Raw genomic sequence first — 20,708 nt, forward strand, 5'->3', positions numbered from 1 at the left:
TTAGGATGGGTGGATGGATAGTTGGATAGTCCATAGCCCAGTGTCTACAGAATCATGCAGTGCCGGAGGTGGTTGGTTTGTAGCTGCACAGATGGTCATGGATGATAAGATTTGCCTCAGGCAGGAGAGCTGTTCTTGCTTATTCTACTGAAATGCAGCCTTAGATATCTGTAGCTAAATTGCTTTGATTTTTTTTATTGTAAACTCCTCGAGTTAAAAGGGTGAAGCTCAATTTATGAACAAGATGTCAGAAGGCGAAGTATAAAATGCAAGTATCTCTTAACCTAGCTTAAATACAAATTTCAGAAACAATTTCATTTGAAATACATTTAACTTGCAGGCTTACCAACCACATCATTTCCCATGCAGTTCAAATCAAGACTCGGCAGAACTTTCTCATTAATGCATCAAATAATGCAGATGTCCTTTTTTTGCCCCCTTTGAAGTGACATATGCTTCAATTTATTTTTAATCTTCTAAGTGATGTTGTAAGTAAAGCCGCCCTGTGTGACATATGAAGTTACTATTTTCTTCATTGCTATGGATCTGGAGAACTCAGGCAGTAGTGGCTAAGCCCAGATTGAATCAGGCTGTTTAACCTAAACTCCAAGGAATGAAAGCCAGTACTTAATTGTGAGGACATACACAAAGGCAAACGCAATGAATTTGCCCCTTGCACTAAGACATAGAATACACTAAACACTTAAAGCCCCACATCTGCACTTTTCTTTTACAAGGCACATTTTCACTGCCGGATGAAGCCTTTCAGTTGTAGCTGTGTGGAACAACAGTGTCATCCAGTGGTTAGTTGGCTAACCACATACTGTTCTTCCCTCAACATTTTCCAATGTGTGCAACCCAAGGTTGCCAATTTGCTTAAGAGTTGGCAGCTTGAAAATGAGCTGTCATGAACGACTTGCCCTCTGAGTCACATCTCTAAGCAATATTTCAGGTAACAGAATGCCTTTCTGCAGTGTCAAGGCCAGGGCAAGGAGAATTGGGTCCATGAAGAACCTTGTCAACCTTTTAGGGATAAACTGCAAACAAGCAACCATTTCACTTTGGGCTGATAGAAACAAGGAGAACTTGCAGGTCTTAGAAAGTTGTGGTCAGGGCCATTTCAACAGATGTCTTTAGTTTTTGAGTCTGGAAAACCCTTTAAGAAGACTGTCCAGAAGTCCAGCTAGCCCAAGGAAGGTCAGGCAAAGAGGCCCTCATGCTGCTACATAGAGACCTCCTTCAGCCTCCAGCATTTGCAACCCAGGGCCTTCCTGAAACAGGCAACACCTCCGTGTTCAGCAGCCTGTCACACATTTTCACCCTGTAGTTTGTCCAGCTGCTCAGTAAAATTTTAACCCTTCCACATGCAAAGAGCTTTGTGGCTTATATGTACTTGTGAATGGAAACAGCTTCTCTCATCTGTTTGACTTCACCACCAGACCTTTCTGTTTCTTATGCTGGAAGAGGAAATGAATAACCTATCCTGATGCACTTTTTCTAGGCCATCACGGTGCCAGATCTCCCCTCATCCACCTCTTTCCAGCCACCAGAGCTGTACTTGATCATAGCATCCACTTCACATCTTTGAGCTTCTTTGACCTTCTCTGACCATTACCAGCTCTACAATATCCCTTTTGACACAGAGATACATGACTGCAGATAATATTCAAGACTCAAAATGGCATTTTTGGCAAAGCTGGAACTTACTTTCACTTTCAACAAAGACATAATTAATAATACAATTTTGTTTCATTTAAATAACATAAAGATCTTCACTAGTATTAAATAAATTGATTCGACTTTACTGTTTTTCTGCATTTTTGTCTGACCTAAGGATTAAATATTAATGTTACTCTCTATATAACATGTCTCCTGTATTTAATATTTTATACTGTGATTTGCCATGATCTAAATGAAATCCTTTAATATTACTGAACTGAAACTTTCTGACATTTTCAAAATAAAATGCAATAAATTCTCTGATGTTTCCAAACTTAGGGACATTAAAAAAAAAAAAAAAAAAAAAAAGTCCAGTCTGTCATATAATTCAAAATTTCCATTCTAGTTTGGCATATCGTCATTTAAAAAAATTCCATGGAAAAACATTCTGTCTTCTCAAGGCTAGTTGCAAGAGTTTTCCAGATGGGAAATGATGCAGGTCCTCATGTGAATATAATGTCTTCCATATATTTTGTTAAAGGAGTGCATATGATCGCTTTGGAAAAATATACATTAACTTCAAGATTTATGTTTTGTTTGCAAGAAAAAGATGCTGCCAGGGAAAATAAAACTAAAGGACAGACTAGGAGAGGCCATCCTTATGACTAATTAATTTTTTTATCCTTTGTTAGAGATACAATCCTTTTTCAAGGTTTAATTTTCCTTTCTCTTGAATGGAAGCTTCAAAAGAAATTAAAGAGTCTTAGAGTCCAAGACCCCTCTCTCTCTTTTTGTCCATGCAGCATCTCTATTTTACTGCAGGAGAGCACTGGAGATAAGGAATTTTACAAAATAACATCAGTGATTTAGGCACAATTAGATATGTGCTTTTAAATCTGCTAGGTGCATTTAAAAGTCTCTCTAGACAGGTTATGGCCACTTATATCCTCATTTATATGGCCTGCCAGGACTACTTCTTTAAATTAGCTTGAAGCAGGCCAGATAAACCTAGAAGGAAATCAGCTGTCTTTTCTTTTGGCATATAGATAGCCATTGCTTCTGCTTTCAAGGCTAACAACAAATAAGATGAGGGTAGAGATAAAGAGGACAAGGACTAAACCATCTTTTTCCTTAAGAGCTCACCATACAAGCAGCAAAATGTCAAGATGAATTGGATGAAATAGTAAACTCCAATAGGAACAATACATCTTTTGAAAAGAAAGGCTTGCAGATAGCCTGAAAATGTTCCTTGGCTAGATTACCTCTTGCCTAGAAAAGCTCATGAAATCATCACGCTAAGCAATCACAGATAAAATGATGGGATAATTATGAAGGTTTTAGCCGTAATACTTGAACTTGGCAAAAAAGCAAGATACAGGCTCTCTGTTCATTAGTGATATTAGGTTTCGGTTTGTGCTGAAAACCTATGATATTTTAAGGAGCCTGGAAGCATAACTCAGCTTGAAGAGTAAGTTCTGACAGAGAATACAATGAAAGGAGGGGAGAGCATGTGTGATAGCATCTCTGCCAGTCTAACTGGAACTAGGTGCTGGGGGCCTGGGAGGAGGCCAGAGGCAGTTTTAGTTAATGCTCCTCAAAAAGTAACACTGCTAAGAAAGTTTCGGGGAATGTGTGTTGAGAATCTGGAGGAAGAAGGCAGGTTTTATATGATGGTGACCTTCAGAAACACATAAGCAGAATATTATTGCTGACCTCTGCCTACAGCAGGAAGAGAAAGCTGTGTGTTCCTTGGGGGAGTGGGGTCACAGCTACAGACCCAGGTGCTGCCCATATGTCTTTGTATTCTGATTTTAAAGAAACTAAATAACACTGATGCCTTATTTTTAATGCACTGCTTTTTCTGGTATTTTTTGTTGTTGTTGTTGTTTTGTTGTTTTTGTTGTTGTTACTGGGTTTGAGGTTTTTTGTTCCTTGATGTTTTTGGCTGGGCTTGCACAGGTGTGTATAGCTGCAGCTGTCACACTCCAAAGAATATTCACACACACATATGCTTTGGTTTCATACAAAATAAGTTTTCCAGCCTCCAAGGAGAAAGAAGCAGGGGAAAGGTGTCCATGACTTCATGCAGTAAAGTCTTTAAGCCATCCAAAGAGTAGCACACAGAAAGTTCGTGTTATGAGATGGAGAGAGAAATAGTGAGTTCATTCACAGAGAGCGTGAGGCTGAAACAGGCAAAAAGTGACCTCAGCTGGAAGTAGTCTTAAAAAATATGATGGACAATATAAAAGTGGGCACACAAAGTGTTAAACTCAATATCCAAGACAATACAATGAATTTAGCATCCCATTCCTGAAGCAAAGTTCCTCTAAACATGACTCTCTCTGCGGTTGTTGGAAGCCAGCACTTCACAACTAAACCACCCCTCGCCCAGGCTGCAGGCTGGTGGGGTGGAAATCCCCTAATTCACTTGGGTTTACAAAAGCTGGGAGACACCTCCACTGACATAGAGGTGCAACAGACATATCCTTTCCCTAATCTCTCCACACTGTTCAGGACAGTTCAATAAGAACTTGTCTCTGAAGCATAACAGCAGAGAGACAGCAGAGCGCTAGTATTGCCCCATCCTGCAGCAAGTGAAATACTCCAGACCTTCACAATTGCAGCTGTAATTCCATTGAAGGTTTCTGGTGACATTAGCCAATCCCTCAAGTCTTTCTCTTGATGGAATTAGAGACCTGCTATGGTCTGTGGTATAGATATCAATGCTGATGTCATTAGCATCAGCTCTGGCTCTGCCTGAAAAGGCTAAAGCACTAAAAAGCCTCTTCTAAAAGTAAGGGCTATTTGAAATAATGTTTTAATGGAAAGACAAAGAGCTCACACAGCATAGCTCAGATGTAGCTGTCAAGACAATAGTAACTGAAAGATATAATAATATACAATCAAATATGTTGTTTACATTATTTGTTATAACATGGTATCTCCTTGCTTTTCTCCTTTTCTCCTTGGTTTGCACCAATATCAACTAAAATAGCATCACTGAAGGCAATGGGATCATGTTGCATAAACCCATCTGATGTGAAGTCAGGATCAAGCTTTAAATATAAATGTATTATTAATTCTAGGACAGCTACCAGACAATGGTGGAAATTCTCATTACCTAAGGGGCAGTTTTGTGCCTGGACCTCTGTTGGCGCAGGGCTTTGTCTTCCATAGAAGGCTGCCTAACTGGTTTCTGCACTTTGTCATCTTAAGTGGCCTAAAAATATGCTGACAATAAAAGCTTTTTTTGACAGTTGTGTAGAGGCCTCTAGTGGAGAGATAAACAGAGGATGGAGGTTATTCATCCTTTTCCCTCCCCCACCCAGGCTAATACTCCACCCAAGTCAGCAGAGCCAAAAATGTGTCCACTGCAGAAGCTTTCTCTTATTTTTGAAAGTTAATCTTCTCCAGAACTGGATTACCACTGGCTAATCCCTTTAACTGCAGGCACATAATGTTGGAAATGGATAACTTGCTTAGAAACCTGCTCAGAGCACATGCATTTCAGGCACACATGCGGCCTTTTGGCTGCTCAGCATCACGCCTGTTAGAGCAAACACTGCCTGCTGCTATTTTCTAGCTCCTGCCTTGCTTAAGAGGCCTGTCGTACCCTTCCTATACACATTACAGGGTGGGATTTACTGAGCTGTTGTGTGCTACTCTGCACATTATGCTGGAGCTCTGCTATCCCACCTCCTGCCTTCTCAGAATGTGTTTTATATTTTAGTTGGAGAGCTGTAGTAAAGATTTTAAATGAGCGGCTTCTGCTCATTACACAAGCCTGCCGTCCTATTAAACAGATAGATGTTGTGCTCCTCATTGTGCCAGAGCCTTCTGCAGCAGTTTGAGTACTGTGTGGCACACTACACTGTTTCTTATTTACATTTCAAAACACCTGTCTTGCACTGTGAGTGCTGCACAAAAATTAAAATTACAACATAGTGTGAGAATTATGCTAAATATTTCTGCCTCATTTATACTGCACTGGAATGTGGGGGGGGAGAGAGGGAAGAAAAAGCATTATTATTTCACTCAGAAAGAATACAAAGAACCAGAGCTTTTTGATTATAGTGTGAAACACAAAGGTGAGTTATGATACAGGAGTAATAACACATATTGGTTGATGAGTCAGCACTGAGCAGGGAGGCAGTGACATCGTTTTTTACTCTGAGCATCACTGGTATTTGTTCCACAATCAGACAGTATCTGAGATATTGATTAAGTATAGATAACAATAGTTGTTATAGTCTAATCATGTAACTGGAAGCAGCTTCTGAACATATAATTGCTTACACGGAAAATCATCCATGCTCTGTACTGAATTATCATATAAAGAGGAATATTATTAATATTCTGTAACAGAGTAGAAGGTCATGATGATACAGTCTATTCTGAGTTTCACATTAAAGACTAATCGAACCCTACATTGTGATTCAGAGTGTGAAGTTAGAGCCAGCCAAATGCAGTCCTACCCACCTCATAACCTTGGATGTTGATACCTGCTTGATATAAGATGGAAGGGGCATTTTACTTTTTCAGCATAGACAAACCTCAAACTTACAGATTCCTCTTATACAATGGTCACTGTATTTGCCTGCAGGCTCCCTACAGTATAAGTTTCTAATCAGAAATGTATTTTCAGTATATATAATGCCTAAAATGTCATTCTGAGTTTCCTATGACTAGAAAGTTTTAAGCCAGTACAAAGAAACATTGTCATAGTATGAAATCAGACTCTGTCTAAAAATTACTGATAATGGAGAGGGAAGGCATTATTTTTTTTTGTAATTTTAATAGTTACCAGAACTGGCATAATCAATTAAGAAGAGCTGTTAGATTCAGATTTCTACTACATTGGAAATACAGGAGTGACAGCATGCCAGTATGCCATATGTGCATCACTTCTGTCTCCTAGGCATAGCAGGAAAACAATTTATCACTATAGTGCACCCAACATGTCCCCATCTATCAGCCAGTCCCTTTATCATATGCTTGTGCCTCCACTTCAACAGCAGGTACCAAATGTCACACTTGTATTTACTACTGCATGGTTCTGCTGAGGCAGCTCATCAAAAACCTTTTTACTACAAAATCCAATTTTCATCAGAAAATACTTTAAAAAAAATGCACAAAGACTGTGCCAAGGTAGGTATCTGCATCGGATTGGCTGTTGTGGGCAGAAACCCAAGGTCTAGGTAAACTGTTTTGGCAATGGTTCAGATACTTGGGCAATGTCTAGTCTACAACCAGCATGTGAGCTTCACATGCTGCCACAAGATTTCCAAGGAGACAGCTGGCAAGTGAGGGTGTCCATCAGCCCACCCAGGCTGAGAGATGTTGATGCTGTCCTTCTTCTGCATGCAACAGCCAAAGCAGCCTGAGGATGCTCTTTGTGTCCAGGGAGCAACTACCTGCAACCGTGAAGCTGTTTCAGTTGTGTCAAACTGAGAAGTGTTTTCCCTACACTAAACATTTTTTGGTTTATTTATGATGCTGTGATGGATTACTGTAAGGAAATGGTGCAATATGGGCTGCAGTCTCATTGGAGGAGAAAGCGGAAATTATCTTCATTTATTAAGATGAAGACTTTAAGTATTCTAATTCCTTAAAATAATTCTCAAATGAGGTAACTGAATTTACAAAAGACATCTGCTTCCAGTCTGTGAAATGGGGCTGGCTTTCAATGCTGCAGTGACTAGGAAGTGGCCAGATATCTCTGATGACAGAGACTTCATGGATGTTTCAATTGAATCATGTACAGAAAAATTTTACAGGTTTTAATTCAACTGCCCCTTCATTTTCCACAAAATTTAAGGATGCTTTCATTAACTGAAAGACCTGACAGTGATGTAAGAGTTATAAACCTGGATTTTGAATTAGGTAATTTAGATTATGTGGGATAATCCAAAGCACCTTCTTATTCTGACTGGCAGAGGCTTTGTGTCCCAAAATGCTGAATTCAGATGTTTTTCATTGGCCGCTTAGGAAGACACCTTGGGCAGAGATTGCTACCCCAGAATAGGCTATAGGTCTCAGCTACATCTGCATGTTCAGCTGCGCACTGGTGCTGGCTCACCTGTACTGTTAAATTGCTAGCACATTCCTGAGAATGTTTAATGAACTAATGCAGATGTCTCTGTTTCCACAACGAGAGGCAGATGACTCAAGGAGCTGTAGAGACCATACCTTCTGGCTGTCATCAGTCACCATTTACCACCCAGAAACCAGCTTTTGATATTTTCAACTTGTAACTCAGGGGATTTGTAAAGGTTCCTAGACTGTGATTGTTTGAAATGGTACAAGTTATAGCCAGATTTTTCAACCACTACATACCCAATCTCTGCCTCACTTCCTCCAATAGTTGTGCATGTTCTCTGCAAGCTGGGCTCAATCGGCTGGGACAGCATATATCTTCTTGTGCAAAGTTTCACCCAGAAAAACACTTCTGAAGCTCTTACTTAACAAGGCACAAACAATTTTCCCAGTTTGACTACAAATCTTAGCACTAGTAAGAGCTGTTCAGACAATGCTAGTCCATGCATTGAAGCCAGGTATAATGGCATCTTGCACTTACCTTCATAAGACCAGAAAAAATGAAGCAAGAGATTAATTACAGGTGTTAAGCACGAGGACTTCATAATTTTAAATTCAGGAACTGCAAATAAACAGACCTGTAATAGGTGAGGAACCGGAACATAAGTGCCAAGGAGTTTTTTTCTCCATTATATTCTCACATTAATAAATCAAAATAATTTAAAGCTACTTTGGTGCCACAATAAGAATTGGTTGACTGTAGAAGTGAAGATACCACTGCTTAAGAAACAGTATTTGCCTCACAGTAGTAAGTGAAATCTGTCTCATTCACTGATTTTGGCCATTTTTTGGGGGGTTGATGGAACAGCAGAGAATGTACAGTTGGGAAAAGACCTTTTTTTTTATTATTGTTGTTATTTAAATCTTGTACTTCGAATGGTGATTGTGCCACCAGCATACAGGGGAGCATCTGGATGAAGTTCAATCTGGCCAACATTTTCTTTTAAATGAAAGAAGTAAGAGGCTATAAAAGTAAATGCAAGAGCAGAAGGATTACAAGGTGCACTTTTTCTGTTTCACTGCCTCCGAAATACACGTGCACCAGAGACTACCAGGCACTGTGTGATTTGCTGTGTGCTGATACATCAACTGTTTCAGGAGATTTGTAACAAAAGGACTGTTCAGTTCTCAAGCCACTTCAGCGACATTTCTCAAAATACGTGAACTTCCTTGAGGCCAAATTGTGGTGCAACTTCTAGAGACAGACAAGGGAAGAACAGGACTCCAGCACCTCATAAACAATTATACTATGAGTGGCTGCTAGAGCAGGGTGCTTGGTGACTCAGTTTGCCTTTCAATGTGCTGCTAGGGCAATGTAACATTATCCAACCCTTTGCATGGGTCTCACAGCAAACCCACAGTTTGGCCTTTAAAGAATAAATTTCCATTGCTATATTATGCCTGAATTGTCAGCATTAACAGGCCAACGGTTAGTTTTGGAAGTTACATGGTGTTGCTGGTTAATGTAATGGTTAAGAACATGTAAAGTGGAAATTCTGGATATTGCAGCAGGGTATTTATAACTTAACATATGGGTTTCTTCTGGCAAAATTCAGCATTGCTGATGGTGGCAGAGTGGTCACAGAATCTGTGTTGGAGCTGGACAGGGGAGAATTGGAAAAGGGAACAAGAAGTTTGAAGGGGGCAAAGGTTCCAAAGAAGGGAGTTTAGGTAAGAAGATGTTGAAGGAAAAAGCGTGGTAGAAAGGAAAAGCAGCAGAGAGCTACAGATAGAAATGCTTCCCATTCCTGCTACTGCTGAGGTGAGAATAGAGGCAGCAGTTTTATCTGAGCGGGAGCAGTGCATGCCTTGAAGTAGTAACCATCCCCTATACTCCTGTGTTGAGGTTGGAACTGAAAAGTATTTAAGGTGGAATAGCCTGTTTCAGGCCAGCTGCCTCCTCTGACTCTGCCTTGAGCAATTTTGAGATGTCCTGCTTCAGATTTCAAAGGGCACAAACAGCTGGAACTCCATTGACTTTGGAGTGCCATCTCTCTCCTTTCCTCTGTCAACCTCAGCAGCAAGAGGGACAAAGGCACGTTGCACATGTAGCATGGTGCCAAGGGGAACAGCCGCTGGTGAGTTTTGAAAACACACGCTCATTGCAAAATTCACATCTTGTGTAATGGTCATGCTCATAGCATTTGCTGTGCAGCATTCATGTGGGAGCAGGAAAGGGTTAAGAGCCCAGCCAGGGAGGATGCGCAGCTGCAAATTCAGATGAGCCCTTGCAGACATTGTGCCTCACTGTTTGTACAGGGCTCATTTTCTACTGCACTCCAGCACACTCACAACCCCCCACCGCACAGGCACAAGCACACATATACACACACAAGTACCCCTCTAAGAAGATTACTGTAACCAGCAGTTATAATTTTACTTAAGCCTTTATGACGTTTTTAATTAAAAAGGCTTTAGTGCTTTTCTAGCATGACATTTGATTGCACTCTAGATAATGCATCCTTGCTGATTCTGGCAGCAGTAAAACGTTCAGAAAATAAATGAAATATTTTTATAAGGAATTTTGCCTGATCTGTCTCCAATGAAAGACACTATGATTTCAAACCATGTGTATTCTTTTGAATTAAAACAACAACATATGCTAGAGCAAGATAGCTGAAGAAAATTGCCCTGTCCAAACCACTGTCCATTCTAAACCGTGTTTTCATTCTTGCTGCCTAGCAAGATGTATGTTTCATATAAGAATTTACTCAAATTTGTTGCACGATTTTGAAGTACTGACTGAAATGAAACCTACTACAAGCTGCTTCTTGCCTGTCTGCAAAATACCTTTGTCATCTGTACCATTTTAATTTATTTGATTTAATCCTGATTTTCATCTCATGTGGAATCATAGATCCTCATTCCTCAGAGGCTGTCAGAAATACGCTTTATTATTATTACTATTAATATTTATATTCCTTTGATTTATTTGCATGTATTCCTTTATTTTGGTCAGCAGTAATCACACTTTGCTTAAACATGATGCCTTGTTAATCTCTGACACTGAGCTGTAATGCTATGATCTTTCCTGGATTTATGCAAATCTGAAAGCAGAAATGCTGTTACTAAGGAATCACACATTTCAATGCCATGGATGCATTTCCAAGATCAAAGAACAAAATCCTAGTACCACTGAAGTCATCTGGAGGTAGCCATTGAAAAAAACAGCTCCCAGATCTTTCTCAGAATAATATATCTCTTAGAGAATTATTTGGTTGATGATTGTTAGGTTTGATTTTTTTCCAAATTAGGTAAAGCTTCTGACATTTTAAACTGTTTCCACCTGAACTGAAGCAAAAACCGTATTTTTTTAATAAACTGACTCCAAGGAAAAAAAAATCCTGGCTATAGTAAATTTGCCCCTTTTGAACAAATTAAAACATTTTTTTTTTCTGTTTGTAGCAAAAACTGTGTATATTTCATGGTGAAAAATATTGAGAAAGTTTTATTTTTGTCTTTTTTCAAAATAAAACTTCAGTGGAATATCCCTGCAGAAAGCTTCAGTCATGGGAAACAAATTAATCATTTAATGATGGGTTTGTCTATGACCCTACCAGGATAGTGTGCAAATGCTTCCCAAATGGATTTGTCCTGATAGCACCCTGATGACATGAATAGTTCTCACCCTTCTCTTTCTGAGGATGAGGGAAAAGGCACAAATATTCACATCAAAACCTTCTCCTAGTGTTAAATCCCAATTTGAAATGCCAAGCCCCAGATTTTTCAGACAATGTTGTTTTATGGTGCTTTATTTATCATAGAGTGTTTTATTTACTGTCAGCATGGTTCCTACTGAGTCCAGTTGTCACCCTGAAAGCTCAGCGTGTCTGCAGAGCAGACACCAGATGTCCCCTGGTAGGCACTACAATGAGGAACACACACATTTAGTTAACACCTGTGAAAAACAAACAAACAAAAGAGTGATTTATGCCTCTTGCCCAGGGATGTGGGGTGACCTGACCCTGCAGGAGCCCTGAGGCTCAGCTGGATCTGCCCCAGCCATGGCCCATCTGCCTGCGCAAAGGGAAGGATGGAGGCGACTGGCAGGAGACATGCCACATGTTGCAGGAAGGAGGTGGCTCCTCAGGGGCCAGCTCTTGGAACCAGCATTCTCCAGGTAGATTGTTCTGAATTTGATATTGACTTGAAAAAATCACCCCTTCATTGGATCTGCTGTTGGACTGTTTCTTTGGAGGGACTTGGGAGAAAATTGTTATCCCCCACCCGGGACTGCATATGGCTCTGCAGACAGAGAGCGGGATTATTGCTTCCTGCTTTAACAACCCATCCAGCCTCCCCATGGTTGCAAACCCTTCATTGCTTTCCATTTTTATAGTGCGAGGAGGGTCCTTTTCAATGAGGTTTTGCTAAATCCTCATCTTGACCCATTCCCTGAATCCCATCTATCTCATGTACTGCGTGACGCAGGTGTATAGGAAGAAAACATTTTGTTGGTCTGAACCCTGTGAGTCCCAGTCACCAGTAGCCTGGGCCTCAATGAGCTCTGCTCGTTGGGTCCATATGGAGAGTGATCATCCATTGGGCACATTACTTAGTTCCTTGTATTTTGCTCATCCCAACTTTTTTAATCCTCAGCCTGATATTACAGATCTCTTCTTCTAACTGCCCAGCAGCTCCAGGGTGGGAAAGCTGGTGTGGGCAGCCATGTGCCATCAGACATGTGCTTAGGGACATGGTTTAGTGGTGGACTTGGCAGTTATAGGTTAATGGTTAAACCTGATGATTTTAAAGGCCTTTTCCAACCTAAACGATTCTGTGATTCTGTTGTGCCCAATGCCTGATGCCGGGTGTGGGTAGAGCTCTGCTCAGCCCCATCAGACTGTGCTCAATGATGGTATCAGGTATCTTTAACAAGCCTCCTCTGAGCTGCAGTGAATTGAAAGGCTGCAGAAGCTTACAACCTGGCCAGAAGTTGATAGCTTTTTTTTTTGATGAATGAAACAAGCATGTTTCTGACACCCAGTCAGGAGTGGACCACAACTCAGGTTTCAGATGCATTCTAAACCATGGAAATGTTAGAGTCCTTCAGCAAAATGGGGGCTGAAACTTCCTAAAATGAGTGAATTAGTGCACCATTTTTGCAATGGTTTTCCTGGATGTTTCACTAACACTTTTCCAAAAGCATTCAGCCTGGGGCATGCTCTCTGCAGGGGGTGTTTCAACTCAGAAACATTGTCAGAGTAACAAGAAGCTAAAAATAGAGTCTCAAAAGGACATATTTCAGGCAGGTTTCACTAGAAATACCCCTACTTATACTGTTTAGGAAAGGCATGGACTTCTAGAGTATATGTATTTTTTTAGGCACTGCAACCAATTTTTCAACAGTTAATTTTTCCCGTGCTTTAAAATCAAAACCCAATACAACCTTAACTGTGAAGCTAACACGTTACCTTCACAATTAAATTTTGTAATATCTTTAACACCAGTAATTCATATGACTCCTGCCATTATTTGTGGCCTGAAAGTTATCATGAGAATGAGGGGGAGGAATTCCTACTGACTTGAAAGAGGTTTTTAGAGCCAGTGTATTATGGAGTGCAGCCCCCTTTTTCTTAATGGCCCAATTTGGTTCAAAGAATGCTTCAAGGCATTCAAAAATGCTTTAAAAGCAGCAGGTTCTCAACTACATACATCAACTTGCAGCCAAGAGTGAAATTTTATAGCTCATTGAAAAATAAGAGTATATTATGAAAATATCTGACACACCCTTAATTATTGCAGCCTGAACTAACCCATTACAATAAAGCAAACTGATAAAACTCAGGAGACACAAAAGACAGGTCTGTAATAGGAAGTCAGATCAATGTCATGCGTGCCTTGCTGCAGAGCTCTGGAGATCTTGACTTTTTAATCACAATAGCTGGCTTGTAGTTTCAGTGGCACTCCGTCTGCATGGCTGCATGGAAAACCAGTCCAGGATGCACTTGAACAAAAAATAGCATTGTTAAAAAAAAATACAACTATTTTATGGTAGTTGTAACAATCAAAGCCCCTGAGTCTCAGGTACCTGCAACATATAATCTTCTTACACTCTTTAGTATATTGAGCATATTCAGTTTCTCTTCGAGTGGAAGAAGTTACAACACATTCATCTCAGACATACAGAACAAATAGTGCATAGGAGAAATAGGACTACAGTATTATCTAAGTACTTCAGTTCTGCAGTTTTTCTGGGTATTAGTTACCTAATTAGCCCTGAGGATCTGTCTTTGGGTGATTTGCTCAGAGCCACACAAGAAAGCAGTGACAGAAAAGGCAAATCTTGCTTTAGCAGTGTGGTTGTAAAGATAAAGTATTGTGTTTAAATTCTGTGCAACTGAGGGTCATATTCATCACTTTATTTAATATTCCCTTTTTCCCTGTCTCTCAGAGGGATGGTATAAAGGTACTTCTAAAAGCTACATCTTTATGCCAGTTGGCAGCTTATGCAGCTTAGACAGTGCTATTTATAAAAAGAAATCAAGAATTAAAAAAAAAAAGCCTACCACATATATCAAAATGGTTTTAAACTACCTTTTGGTTTTCCACCTTCTAATACAACCGCTTACCTACTGAGCCAACCCTCCCTATTCTTCCAGCTGTTTATGTTTTATGTGTTTCTATCACTTTAAAGCTAATTTTACTTCTCCAGTGGTATAACCCTTTCTTAAAGCCCAAACTGCCTTATTTAGTACTCTCGCTCCCTCTCGTGGCTCTATATTATCTGTACACCGACTCTAAAGGACGGCTTGCAGAACTGTGAACAGTTTCAGAAGAGACAGCGTTAATCTAATGTGCTGCAGGTTTCCCTTCATGCACATGCATGCTTGATACACTGGTTAATAGGAGTAAAAGAAAACAGAAAAGGAACTGAAATCAAACAGATTTAGGCAAGCAAATGGAGCAATGTGTGGGTTCGGAGCCTGCTGTCTGATCCACAGTGCTTCCACCTTTGATGGAATTTATGACACGGTGTATTTTGAAATCAGACTGCTCACATCGCCTGTGCCAGATCCGCAACCCATGTGGGGAAATCTGGGCAAGCAACAGGAAAATCTGTGAAGTTCCCTCAATGAGGCGTCCAACAGACTGTTTTGTCACATGTTGGCCACCCTGCAGATAAAGCTCCAGGGTCTGTAGATCTCTGAGGGAGCCTGCCAAAACCCAGAGTCATCTCCCTTGGGTCACTGGGGCTCTGCCCTTCCTCCACACCTCCTCCCAGTCTTAATGGAGGGGAGCTCAAACCCCTGCATCTCCCTTTGGGCCCCAATGGTCCTGCAAGAGGAGGATTTCACGGTACAGGGGCCTGCCTTGGGACAAATTCACTCCTCAAATTCACAATAAAGATCCTTTTCTGGAGGTCAAAAAAGAGGATCTCAATGTCAAGCAGCAGTGCTCCTTTCTGTATGAGTCTCTGCACAGATCACCAGGGACATCAATAGGTCATGTGTGCAAACAGACAGTGATGAAAAAAGCATGCAATCCGAGATCCCTGCTTCTGTCTAGGGTGGGCAGACAGCCCTTAAAAAAGAGGATGTTTGATATAAGAAATAAGAGAGATTTGTCTAAAAGAAATCCTGTTCCTTCCATGTCTTTTTATGCTATAGAACAGATTATGGGGACAGGGAGGTCTTTTGAAATTCCTTTAAATATTTCCCATACAATTCTGTTGCCTCAAATATTTGATTCTTCTTATCGAAACACTTGAAAACAAGCATATCTTGAGGCTGTAAACCTCTTCCACTGCCTGAAACAGGGCAAGACATTTTCTCACCACTGACCAACACACAGGACCTGTGAGCCTGAGCCTCAGCATGTGCACAGCTCCTGTTAAAGACCAGGGGCTTAGTGCTCTACACATCTGAATATTAGATTCCAAATCCACCATGTGGATCCTGTTAATTCCACACTGAGAAAGAATATCAGAGCTCAGAATGATAATCCATAATGGACCTAACCCAAAATCCCCAGTCGAAGCAGCCGTGACCTCTGAAGGAGTTCAGACCCAAATCCAGACTTCTGTGACTTACCCCAGCTCCACAGGCTGTGCATGCAACATTAACATTACCCCAATCCCAGGAGACAAAAGCAAACCACAAGATTTGTTGATGCCCCAGCTGTGCTTGATTTACTGAAACTGGATTTGGGGCTTTCCCTATCACAACCGGCCATACCACTGGCATAGCTGGAAGCAAAGGACAGGTTTTGCTTTTCTCCTGCAGTGTGCTAATATGTTCCTGACTATTTTCTCCCTGATGCTGTAAAGCAAGTTTTGATGTTTACTACAAAGTTGTTTCTCTGTAGGATGGGAACTAGAACAAAAAGCTTGATTACAGAAATATTTCGGCTTCTCCTTCCCACTGATCGTCTCTTCACCCCCTCTTATGTTAATACCTCCAATTTTGATGCTATTTTCTGCTCCTTAACCTGGCAATGGGAAATGCTAAAATCACTTACCTCTACAATTTTTCCTGTGGGATATGAACTAACACCATCTGCAATATATTCATTTATTTTTCAGTAAGTACAGATGCTGAGGAAGAGAACAAAACAAAAACAAACCTTCAAACAGAGAGGTGAAACAATGGTGAGAACAAGCCTCCTACAAAGCTTTCAAGTCTGCTGTGCTTTTATTGATACAGACCCCTCTGAGAGTAGGATTTCTCATTGCTTCAGCATTTATAGCCCTGGGTGAAAGCAGGAAGATGTATATGTATTGAGAAGTTGAGCTTCAGAAGCTTCTCGATGAGTTTCTTGGTCTACTAGATTTGGTTTAAGACTTTTCATCATGTCCAAAACACTCTTCCCATCCCTATTGCTGACATTTTCTAAAAATTGATCAACACATCATTTTCTTTGCTATCTGTCTTCCAAAGATGAAGTCAGAAGTCTGAATGAGGCACCTGCATTTTATATGCAGAGTGTAGACTTTGATCAAGGAACTCATTAGAGCAATTATGCACAGTTTAAAGGTCTCCAACAGCATCAAAGTGGAAAGACTGAGCAGAAGGTCCATATTAAATCTTCCTCCCTATCAGATACATTACTCACATCTACCAGGACTGAAACCTCACCTTGGTGGCACCCTTCCAGTGAAAAGATCGGCCATGGTTCACCCACCAACCTTGAGAGCACAGAGTCAGAAATGCTCTTCCTTTGTACAACAGGTTGACAAAATACATTCTGGGAAGGCACAAACATGGGTCAGATCCTTACTCTGCCTTCAGTGGTTCAATCATTTGGCTCTTTTCTCCGGTAAGAGTCAAGCAAAAATTGTTTGGGGAGTAAGAGTGTTCTTGCTCTTGTAGCCCTGTGGAAAAAAGATTAGGCAATCACAACCCTTGTCTTTCCTATGTGAGAGAAATCACACTCTACTGTGCAAACTGAGGAACATATGCAGTGGCTTTACAAGTTGCATGCAGATCTAGGGAGGCAAAACAACGTATGTGGAGCATCACACCCACTGGAGTGTCCCTTTCATGGATTAGATTATGCATGGGTCATTTCTCCACACTGGTGACCTATACAGGCAGCCTGGGTGAACTTCTGGGATCCACTGACCCATGATTACCATTCCCTAGGGACGCACATGACACTTCCAGGAAGGAAGCATTTGAAAAAAAAATTCCAGTCAGATAGCTAAGCTATGTATTCAGAGATAGAGTTAATTCCCTATACCTTCTCCCAGCACAGGTGAGCACACATACACACACATGCACACACATACATATGCACAGTTCAGAATAGTGTGCATCCAGTTCAGCATTCCTGCATCCTTGCAACCCTGCAATCTTGTATCAGTGTTATTCTATCATAGATTATGAGTTTTCAAAACAGAAATGCCTCTACCCCTTGCATTTTCTTCATTTTTTTTCCACTGCTGAATTTCTATGGGAATATTTACTGTGCTTTTTCAGCATGACCTTTCAGGAGGGAAGTGTGTATTCCTCTGAGCCTGCCTTTTGTTTGAATATCCCCCATTTTCCTGTCTCGTTCTTTATTATGGCATGGACTGAGCACAGCCTTCACTGGTTCCCTTTTGATTTGGATCTCCCCTCTGCCTGTTGGGCTGCAAACTCAGAACAGCTCCCAGGTTGTTTTGTTCTTGTCGGAAGACTTTTCCTGTTTTCCTTTGCCCTCCTCGAGGGGCTTTCTGCAGCCTTCTGCAATTTTGCTCAACCAAATTTCTGAGGTACGGGCAGTGTCGCAGGACTCTGTGGTCAGGGTGGGCATCAGGTACTGCTCTGGCTGGTGAATTTGCATGTACAAGTGGCTGCAGACCATTCTGCTCCCCATCTCCAGGACAGTTCTGCAGCTGCTCTTTTGTTTTGCCCTGAAAGGACTACCCAAAGAGCTTCTTTGGAAAATAAGATAAAGGTAGCAACCAACCCCTGTCCCTTCTGAATATAGTTATATAGTTAAACCATTCTGAAAAAACACCCTGTAGATTCAGTGTCTCTGCAGACTTATGTGAGCAACAGATTTTGTCCCAATGTATTCAGATTTATAGGAAAACCTTTGCAAAATGCCAAGAAATTTCTTCCTAAGATCAAACACTTTGAGAAAGTGAATCTATTTTTGGTGATCACTGGCAATGCTACATATAGGTGCTTCCTTTGAATTGCAGCTGCAGATAAATAAGTTTTAAATTCCTCTGCAAAGCCCATATTTAGATAATTTCCTAGCTGTCTGCTCAGTGAAACTCCCACATAGAAAAAGGAGAGCCTTTTTACAGTACCTTTAGAACAGTTTGTTGCACAGATGATGCATCCTCCTAGGGAGGCAGCTGTAAATGTAAAGTAGATGAACTCTACATCGAATTCTTTGTTGTGTTACAAGAGTCATATGGGAATGCTGCTGGGAGCTGAGGAAATGGAGTCAGACACAGTCAAAGGCTTCTGATCCCAAATGCCCCAGTTAAACCAAACAGCAGTTCAGAAACTGGGAACTGCTAAATAAAAGCTAACTATGCTTTCCCTTCACTAAAATAGCCTGTATTCCATTTATCAAACACATCTCCTGTGGAAAATGGAAAAGCAGAGCAAATCCCATATTGTTCGGGCAATACAGATACATAATACACAAAAATAATGCATGAACTACATTATTAAGGAATGTCTATATAGCTCATTTGATAACAGACACTCAGGCAATCAGCTGCAGTAAAATATTGTAGAGTGAGAAAGGTCAAATTGAAATATTAGCACAGAGACATTTCTGACAACCTGACTCGGAAGCACTGCATCCTATTTTGGAGTGAAAACTGAAAGTACTCTTAAGATATTTGAGGATTTCTTTTTCCTGAGGAAAAGATGGGTATCAGGGCTGTCTGAAGCTTGTGTTGCCAGCACTTTGGAATGCAGGAAGGAAAGGGAAGTTCTTGGGAGCTGCAGTCGTGGACTGGAGCATTCACCCTGAAAGCTTACAGGCTGGGAACAAGGAGTACATGCAGCTGGATACAGACTAGATTCCAGAGACAGCAGCAGCACAGTATATTCTGTGTGTCAGTACACTGAGACTCATTAGCATGTTGCATCTTCACCGCTTCAATCTCATGCAAGTCTGACTGATACCACTAGAGTCAAGGAAAACTTATTTGCAAATGATCCTCTACAGGAGTTTTTCTATCACTAACAAAAGCCTCAGAGTCACCAGCCCAGAAGACTTACAGCTGTGGGAGGTGGTCTGGATCCTCTTCAGATGTTCTGTCTTCTGTCCTCTCAAGAAAAGGTGTGCCTGCTTGATTACAGCATCTTTCACTAAAGAAATCCAAAAGCTCAAGCAAATAGGCAGACAGCACTAACCTTGCACTGTACAGCTGGCTCAGGGAGGGGGAGAGCAGCAGAAAAGGTAAATTACCCCACTGGAGCTCATTCTGTTCCTGCCTCATGCTTAAAATGGAGCTTTATCTGGCTGGCTCTTTTCATAAGCAATGAGTATGTGGACAGAGCATATTTTGGCATATTTCCCCTACTTTGGAGTACATGATATGCACTGTCTCTGTGGCTGAATAAAAGGTCATGACTGATCAGCTGGTAACACAAAATGCATTTTTACAGTAATGGCAGCGTATTCTAGCTTTCATTTCACATTACACTGACTGCATATTTACATAAACCCTACATCTGTCTAGTTAAATTAAGCCAGAGGCTGATGATCTTTGTCTTTACAAAATAGATGATTTAATTTTATTGAACACAGCTTTCCATTTAAAAGATCAAAGTCAGTGCAGCCCCCTGCAGCAACAATTCGGTCTTATGTGTTTCTTCAAATATTCAAATTAAGAAAATAGGGGAACTGGGACTGAAAAAAGGTAATGAATTTTAACAGACAACTAGCAATTATTCATTCCTTATGCCAAAAAAAAAAAAAAAAAGGAAAATAAAAATAAATAAAAACTCTTCGGGAACTGTGTTTATCCCGGGCTTGAAGAGACACATTTGTCCTTCCATCAAAGTCCCATGGAGTGTCCTGATTCTCCTGCCTCTGAAATTGTCAGGAATTTATAGTGGATGTAGCATGCACATTTTTAGGCAAATTTCTAGAAGGTGGTAATCCTAAGGGGAAAAGACACAAAATACAGAACAGTGAAGAAAATCTGGAGAAGATCTGGCCTCCCTATCATGTATTAGTTCCAAGCACTCAGCACACTGAATTCCTACTTGATAAAACAACAGTTTGTATATAATGTCACTTGCTATCTCTATGGAAAATAATGGTAAATATCATTACTATGGAACTGAATCTGTAATGGAGATAGATATTTTGTGTCTTCTGAAAGAGCCTTCATGTCACCTTCTAGCATCTGACTTTGCAGAATTAGTCTTTGTCTTGCAAACTTTTATTTTTGGGAGGGGAATAGCTGAACACCAGCCATTTCAGGAATGGGATGGAAATGGCTGAACACCATTATATTTCATTGCTGAAGTTTGGTATTTGTTTACAAGTTG

Source organism: Patagioenas fasciata, chromosome 3 (genome assembly GCF_037038585.1).
Source record: "Patagioenas fasciata isolate bPatFas1 chromosome 3, bPatFas1.hap1, whole genome shotgun sequence".
Lineage (NCBI taxonomy): Eukaryota > Metazoa > Chordata > Aves > Columbiformes > Columbidae > Patagioenas > Patagioenas fasciata.